Source organism: Ischnura elegans, chromosome 5, assembly GCF_921293095.1.
Source record: "Ischnura elegans chromosome 5, ioIscEleg1.1, whole genome shotgun sequence".
Taxonomy (NCBI): Eukaryota; Metazoa; Arthropoda; class Insecta; order Odonata; family Coenagrionidae; genus Ischnura; species Ischnura elegans.
The window spans coordinates 65,931,328-65,940,413 of NC_060250.1; the positions used below are offsets into that span (position 1 = coordinate 65,931,328).

The 9,086-nt window shown below is 36.0% G+C and overlaps 1 long non-coding RNA gene across 1 annotated transcript; it reads left to right on the plus strand.

Annotated features, from left to right (window-relative positions):
* Positions 1–1,137: 1,137 nt before the first annotated feature.
* On the plus strand, positions 1,138–4,786 carry LOC124158989. Its single transcript, XR_006864894.1, has 3 exons — positions 1,138–1,178; positions 1,850–1,921; positions 4,744–4,786. It is a non-coding gene; the product is annotated as an uncharacterized LOC124158989 (long non-coding RNA).
* Positions 4,787–9,086: the final 4,300 nt, after the last annotated feature.

Here is a 9,086-nt window from a genome sequence, read left to right on the forward strand (position 1 = left end):
ATCCCCTTAGAGGCAACCACTAACACCGAGGAGAAAGAGCCCGGTGATTTAAGAAAGGTCTTCGGGGAGGACAAATTTATTAGTTTTCCAGACATGGGTGGGGAAGGAGAGGCCGAAGGCAGAGTCCTCTGGATTGTTGATAATACACTACAAAGTTGAGTCGTCGCATCCTACCATCTTTGTTCTCTGCACTTGTTGTTTACACATAGAAAGTGAATGTGGCTGGCAGTTGCTCGGCAAGATTTTCCGTTATATGTAGCAGAAATACGGCACAATAGGTTGTAGTTCGGCTCCTAATTGCTCCATTAGCACCAAGGACGTGTTAAAAAATTTTAGTTTCCCTCAAAATACTGATAGAAGAGCGAAATGGCTTCAAATATGCCGAAGGGACAAGTGACACCAAACAACGTCTTCCCGCCTACGTGAGGTAAGTTTTTCTACACTTAATGGTTCCTTTAATACTATTACCTTAAATTTTTAATAGTGTTGATCCACGTATTTCAATTATTAGGTTTGAACTGTGCATAAGTAGTAATTTAAAAAAATATGTATTCCGGTTCAGATAATCCGGCGAGGTTCTTGACGAGTGTTTCTGTGCTTCTGTGTTTTCTATTCATCAATGGAATATGTGAAATTTTGTGACTAAAATATAATATTTAGTCTGGGTTGCAGAGATGATTGATGTAGTTCTTTACTACGTACCAGAAAGTGTAACAATAACTGTTAGTGCTGCTAGTTTTGTATTCAATAAAAATATTTGTTTTTGTCAATGCCGGTATGAAGTAATCTTACGGTCATTTACAACAATAAAGGCAATTACGTTTTTGACTAGAATCTGCGCATCTGGATACATATTAGTGGACGAAACTCCACTTTTCATTGCTTTATTTGTGTGTAGTTTATGAGAAGAATGACTATTATATTTCGAAGTAGTGTGAATGCTTAATTTTAGGATACAATTAAAATCTCGACGAGTCGCTTTTGCGACTAATCTTTTCCTTGACTCATTCCGAATTTTTAATTCCAGTTTAAGTCCAGTGAAGAGGATTACATTCCTAGGGCTGGTTAAAACGGAAAAATACATTAACACCGAACTTTTGTCGTGGCCCAGTGCTTATGCTGCTGTCTGCTCCTGTGTACTTGAAGTTTCAACATCTTTGGCCGAATATTTACTTGTGGTACGTATTCGGGCTTAGTAACTAATTGTAAAATATGGAAATATATAATTAATTAGGTTTTTCTGAAATGGCTTCAGTGATTATCAAAGAGGACGGTACTATTCATGCCTAATTATTGCGAGTTATTTAAAAAATATGGCTATGGAAAACTAGGAGTTTTTGATTATTTCTTCGTACATCATTTCAATTTCAATGCGTTGTTGTCAGTGTGTATATTATTCATATAAATTTTTCTAGAACTTATTGAGTTACTTATACATTTACTTTTATTAAGCCTGTGTGTTTAATTGTGCTTTTATAAATGTTTTATAAATAGTGATTGTCAAGAGTGGATTGGGAGCTTATTGTTAATGTGTAGATGTAACTTATTCAAGACCTGATGTGGTATTGTGTGAAAATAATATGGTTTTAATGATATTTTTGAGATATCATGATTTCTGTTGCATTAAAAACTTCTTTAAAATGCATTTCTTAGTGATACGTTGTGATAAACCTAGGATATTGTACTCCTAAATCCATTTATGGTGTTTATCCTAAGCCGTAGGGGGATTTTCTGCCATTTCCTTTTGCGTTGATTCTATATTCTAGTGATTAGTAATGTTTACCATTGGAATAAATTAATAAAATTGATTTGCATTATCACTTGCATGTTGCTGCTGCTGTTCATGCAGGTTCCAAGAGTGTCATTTGGCAAGGGAGCAACATAGGAAGAACTAGCACACGATGCTAAAATTACTGATTGGGTAAGTTCTACATTTTACAAGAAATACCCTGGCATTGAGCGTTCAACTACCCTTTCTCACCAGCATGCATGTATGAATAGGATACCACATTGCCATTTATTTGTTTCTTAAGGGTTGAGGTTAGTGTCTGTAGCTTTGAATATATTTGTTGAAGGTAATTCATTAGAGTTCCTAGAGGAACATGGTGCACTGCAAAGTAAAAGTCAAAAACCTCATAATGAAAGTGGCATATAAATATTAGACGCATTGGTTCTCTTTGAGTTTGAACTTAACTTAATTGTAGTATAAGCTTTTATTTTTTTATACATCACTGATTGGCTGAATTTGTATCATTTTAAGCTTGGCATCATTCTTTTCCAAAGATATTATGGCTTCATCGATTAACATGCAGAAGATAATTCATGTTTAAATGTAATTTTTGGGTTTCTTGTTTAGTTCATGTATTTGTTGTATAGAACACCAAAGAATCATTTGGTCTTCAGTAGAATACATTATAAAGGCCTACCATACTGTATGGTTTAAGTACAACAGAGTGTTTTAAGCATGCTGTAGAGTTGTAATTCTTACTTTCAGTTTTCTACTTCAGCATATGGTTAAAAAAATTTTGCAATAGGTCATTGCAACATGGTTGAATTTTTTAATCAATGATATTGTAAACCACTTACTATGAAGCCACTGCTTTTAATCCTTCAGTCAAGTTTTAAAGTTCCAATTACGAAGTACCCCCTTATTTTTGAAGAGGAAATTAGTATGTATGAAATGTTATTATGTTCATGAGATTAATGCTGAAATCAAATTACAAATAAGTGCAACAGTCGTTCTAAGAGAGGGGGAATTCAAGCACAAAACATGTTTAATCAAAGTAAATATTGCAAGTAATATGATTCCATACTCAAATCCAAGTTGATATTTGGCCTTACCAACAAGTTGTCTCTTCAGACTCCTCTGTCCTCCATAATGTCAACCTTTTCCCCAACTCATCCCATGTCCTCAACCACTGGGTCATTGCATCTTAGTCTTCCTGGTGGGTGCCTTCCCTCTGGTTGACCTCTCCATACTCCTCACTTCTTCTTACATGACCAAGCCATGCAATTCTCTTACTTCTGATCACAGTGACAATATCTTGTTTTATGAAGTTTCCTGCTCTATGTTTTTCAGTATTCTCCAAACCCCTTCGTCAAATGTTGGACCATATATCCTTCTCAATATTTAATTTCCAACAGTTATTTACTTCTTCTAGGGCTGCTTTGTTAGGGTCCTTACCTCAGCCTCATATACGAGCACTTGCTGTATTATGATAATATACATTTTAATTTTTATCTTTCTTGAGTTGATATATATCTGGAGTTGGTATATTGAGAAGTTGAATCTACGATAATTTTGATAGGCTCCAGTTGCATCTATTAGCTTAATTTATCCCCGTTTGTATCTCTTCATCTATGTATTTAATTTTGGCAGTTAATGGTGACTACCAAACACCAGCAAAGAAATTTTAGGCTCTGCCACTCTTCCAATTTTCATATATTTAGTCTTATATAAATATTCAATCATTATATTATATGTTGTACTTAAAGGAATATATATTCCATGACGGTGTTAATGGAGAATGTAAATGTTGTTCATCTCATTGATTGGAGGGTACCATGAGCATTGACTTGAACTCTTCACTGAATAGTTTTCTGGGGTTGAAATCTGTTCTTCATAATTACTAGTGGTTCTTTTGATAGGCAAGTTTGGTCTTGCTGTGCATAAATTCACTACTATTCTGAGATTCCTCTTATACAGTCAATTTTTTTCCATAACTATTGACTGCTTAATCCTGGTCTGAATGCTATTATAATGGATGTAATACTAGAGGAAACTGTATGACACATTCCATGGTGGTGTTGATGGAAATAGGTAAATGGTGTTCATCGTTATAATTAGGGTCATTAATTGGGGGGTACCTTCACCATTGACATGAATTCTTTGCTGAACAGTATTCTGGGGTTAAAATATGGGATATGTTTGAGAATGCCTGTTAAATGTGAAATCTATCAACCTATTCCGCTGTTTGGAATGTTTTAAAATGTAAATATTTTTTAAAGGGGGAGAGCATAGGATGGTCGAGATTAGGCAATGGAGTAGTTTAATATGACTGTATGTATTCAATTTGATAATAATTTTAGATGATCTGATAAATGTTTAAATATTTGTGTGAAGGAGTAATGGCAATGAGGTAACTAAGAATATGCTTTGGGAAGGATAGGATGGCCTGGGGTAGCAACCACCCCCCTCCTCCTCAGACAACGAATCAGTCCAAGACATTTTTTGAAGAATAGCATTCCTGGAAATACATTTGAAATCATTTTGGCGCTAAAGATTTAACTTTTAGTCGATGCAGTTCAATATATAAAATAATTATAAATAATTTTTTTATTTCTCTGAGGCTTTGGGGAGGGATCTTTCACTTCCTCCCCCCATAGTTATGCCACTGAGTAACAGTGTTGTGGAATGTTAATGTCATATTATTCCTTTTTATAATTTTGTATGCTGACAGGAAGATTGCCATCTTGGTAATAATATTAATTTCCAGAAAGTTGTCTGCCAATTGAAATTGCACGTTTATTAATTTCCTATTGCTCAAACCATGAAAGATGATATAGAAACTTAAGTGATTGCATGTTTAATAAACATCTACACATTATAGAACTTTATCAGGACTGTTGATTGTGAGAATTTGATGTATCACTAATTGTAAGATGATGTTCATTAAAATTACTTATGAATTAATGCTTTTGATGTAATAAAGCTCGAAATTTTATTTATATTTTTAATTACAGGTTCAGATATTCGAGTAGTCAATGTCATTGGTGGTAAAGGAACATTGAGAAGAATGCAAGATGTGTGGCAGCTGTTATCACCTATTCATCATTCTCTCCTACTAATTTGAATCCATTTTAATAGAAATGTTACATCTTGTGCACTTAAGATTTATTTTTTATTTTGCAATATGTAAATAATCTTAGTTTCAATGGAATTGTTAAATCATTCTGGAAATGTTAAAATGTAACATTTGTGGTGTGTGTACATTATATACTTTGGAAAAATGTGATTTTTTTCTCTTATATACCTCCTTTGATGACATATTTTATTATATGCAACTCTCATGAAAAGTACATAAACTGCATGACAGCTTGTGACTTCTGTAGTTTTTCTTGTCTTATTTTGGGGTAGGATAATATTTCCGATTTTTCGGCACTAAAAATTGACCAGACTTGTCCTCAAATTCCTCGTATAATATCCATTGCGCTGTTTTCATGGAAGTTTACTCGGATATTACATGCGAAATCTCTTCCGATCTGAAGATAACAATTCTCTCTCAGCTGATATTGGACTTTTCAAAATCTGAAATTATTCCTTTGGCGAGAACAAAACGCTATATAGTAGCCCTGGGAGCAGTAATATTAGTTTTGGAAATAATTTACCCTGTTTCAGACATAAATATGAGAGTTTCATATCTAGAAAAACGTCCAGTGAAAAGAATCAAAACTTGACTGAAGCTCGATTATTTGTTATTTTTCACGATTTAAAATTTACAAATTGATAGTAAAGTGTTCCTAGTACATCAAGACTGAATATATTATAATTTATAATTACCGAAAATGCGACAGGAATCGCGTATTTATGAAAAAACTGGCATTATATCACTTTCCCCCATAAGACTCTATAGAGACGGAAGAACTAAAATGGCGGACGTCTCAATTCCCATAGTGGAAGTGTATGGAACGACTCGACCCTATGAGGGAGTAGTGTAGAGAACTGCCATCCAGAGGACTCTGGCCGAAGGGAGAACGAGGCCCTCCAGGAAGTCACCCTAAAAACGCCCTCTACAAAAAAAAAGAAAATAAAACTTGTCTCGGACAATTTCGTGTTGACAAAGCGACGCACTAAAGGTCGTGACACTTGAGGCACGAGCAGCGGCGGAGGTTAATATCGACACCGTCCCCGACAGTATCGACGACCCTCAACGCCTGTATCATTAATTCATTTCAAATCTAAATGTGACAGATGGACGAGTCTGAAAGGTGTGTTATTAACCCCTCAAGCGTGACTTTAAATGCCCGTGGACGTTCTCTCAGCGTGTGCGACACAGCGTTTGTGTCGTCCGATTGCCATGCCTCAAGCGTGTGCGACGCACCCTATGCGTCTGAATGTTTCATTAGGTATTCCTATCTCTTAAGCTTCCATATATGTACTTTTAGTGAGTATATATGTGAGACACATCTGCCTGCTATCGTTCTGTGCCCCTGTGTGGTCTGTGTTTGCGTTCTCGTATTTTTTAGAATATTTTTTTCTAGCTGATGTCAGGAAAGAAACGCTTCCTCTAGGGTCAGCGTCTGGTGAATGCTAATGAAAGATATCCTTCCACTCAAGCTCTGGTTATGTGCTTTCTTAGCGATTGTGTGTGACGTGTCGGGATGCTGAATGATTTCGTCTCTGGTTCATTATCATCTGCTTCTCTGCCTCATCGTTTCCTTTCTCTTTCATCGAGGCAATGATAGTGAAGGCATGGTCCGTCCAGGCATTGTCACTCAACGCCTCACGGAGCCTCGAAGACCGGCCAGCATCCCCGCATCTTGGTATCTTATTTACGACGTTTGAGGCTAAGGGTTGGGGTGTTTTCATCCCTACGCTTGCTTTGGTGATTTTTTTATTTTTTTTCGGCCTTGAATCCACTCCATATCTGTGCCCCTCTTTAGTTGACCATGTCTTCTAGCTCGCGTGAGTTGTGCGATGACCAAGTGCTTGACGCTTTGGAAAAAGAGAGCGCAGGATGCTCAGATGCTACTTCGGAAATTTCAATTGGATACTCTCTGGATTCCAGTTCCGAAGAGAGCGATGGACCTTCTCATTTTTCTGTGAATCTTCAAGAAAATAATTGGCAAGAGATCGACAGTGCTGACCCTCCTCAACCTTTTGCGTGTGAATTAGTGGGAAAACAAATATTGCCTGTTTCGTGTATAGATGATCCCTTGGCATATTTTGAGTTATTTTTTGATGATGAAATAATTTCAATGACAAGTGACTGAGACAAACCGCTACGCAGCACAGTTTCTTGCTAGTGAGAAAGAGAAAATTACGAAGCAAAAAAAATCACGCTTCCAAAAGTGGGTCCCCACAACTCTGGGGGAAATAAGGGTGTATTTAGGTTTACTGATGTTGATGGGAATAATTCAGAAACCAAGCCTCAGAATGTATTTTAGCAGAAAGCATTTATTAGAGACTCCATTTTTTCCCAATGTAATGAGTGAGCAAAGATTTTTATTGCTCACCAAATTTCTCCATTTTGTAGATAATACCGATGAGGAATTTGTAAAAAAGGATCCAAAACTGTATAAAATTTACCAGTCACTGAATATTTGAAAAATAAGTTCCAAAAAGTGTATATACCCGGTAAGGAAATCAGTGTAGATGAGAATTTGTTGTTGTGGAAAGGTAGACTGTCGTGGAAACAGTATATTCCCATGAAAGCTTCCCGGTTTGGGATAAAATTGTTTGAACTTTGTGACTCCGCAGGGTATTTATGGAATTTTATTATTTACTGTGGCTCAGGGACAAAATTGGGCCGTGAAATCACAAAGGACACAGATCTTTTTTCAACTACAGTTGTTCTAAGTTTGTGTGAGAAACTATTAGACTCTGGTAGATGTGTTTATATGGACAATTTTACAGTAGTCCCGATCTTTTCCATAGGTTAGTTCAGAGGACAACAGATGCTGTTGGAACCGTGAAAATCACGCGTAAAGGTATGCCAGTAAACCTCAAAAAGAAACTAAAGAAAGGAGAAGTTGTTAGTGCAAAGTGTGGGGAATTGGTTGCTTTGAAGTGGAAGGATAAACGCGATGTTGCATTGCTGACTACAAAGCATTCAGACCAAATGCAACCCGTAAGTCGAAAGGGCGGGCTAGAATGTGTAAACAAACCTATGTGTGTAACAGAATATAATAAATATATGGGCGGTGTAGATTTAAAAGATCAACTTTTAGAATCGTTCCTGCTGGAAAGAAAAAGGACAAAAGTGTGGTACAAGAAATTATTCAATCACTTAGTTAATACGGCTGTGTTAAACGCGTACATTTTATACCGTAAGGCTGGTAATAACAAAGATCACCTAGCATTCAGAATGAGCTTAGTGAACAAAATAATTGCTAAGTATCACGGACAAAATTTAGAACAGCGCAAAGGACGGCCCACTGATATCGAAATGGAATGTACGCGATTGACCGGGCAGCATTTTGTTCAACAAAACCCGAAAACTGAGACATTTAAGGTTGGAAGATGAAAGTGTGTTGTGTGCACAAAAAACGGAAAGAGAAAAGAGACAAGATATAGATGCAAAAACTGCCTAGGAACACCCTCACTCTGCTTAGAACCCTGTTTTGAGCAGTATCACACACAGGTCAACTATTAGCCATCGGATAAGAGGAGCAGGAAAAAGTTAATGGGTCTGAGAATTGTAAGTACGTATTCATAATTATAAAATTTAAACAATTGTTTATATAATATATTTTTTTGGATTTTTTTTTTGCATAGTGATAAGATTCAAAAAAATATTTTACTTCATGTCTGCACAAAATCTGAAGTGCCTCTAAATTAAAGCACCCTGGGTGGTTTAAATGCCTACGATTAAAGCACCGTATAGGGATGGAATAGCGAGGACGCATATTCTGTGTCGCACACGCTTGAGGGGTTAACCAAGAAAATGGATGGCTAGGTAATGAATAAGAAATCTCCACAGCTTCAGTGCCTCTACCTAGTCCTAAGTTAGCAGTATTAAAGCTTATATTTATGATTTTTTTTACCGTTAAGGGAAGTTAGGATGGAATTTTTAAAAATTACATTGACCAGAGAAAATAATTATTCAATTTTCTATGATAATATACCAAATTGAGCTTTGTACGTTTATAAATACCTCTTATATTTCTTTAAACTGTAAACCGTTGTTAGCAGCAATTGACTTTTTCCCCTTTTATCTTATTTAAAGCAAACCATTCGCAAAATAACACGTCCAATCAATAGATATGTGTTACATTAACTTGAAGGAAAAAACGTAGGTCAACAAAGATTCTCGTAAGATGTATATTTAACCCAATACTGGTTAAAACAATAAAGAAAAAATATA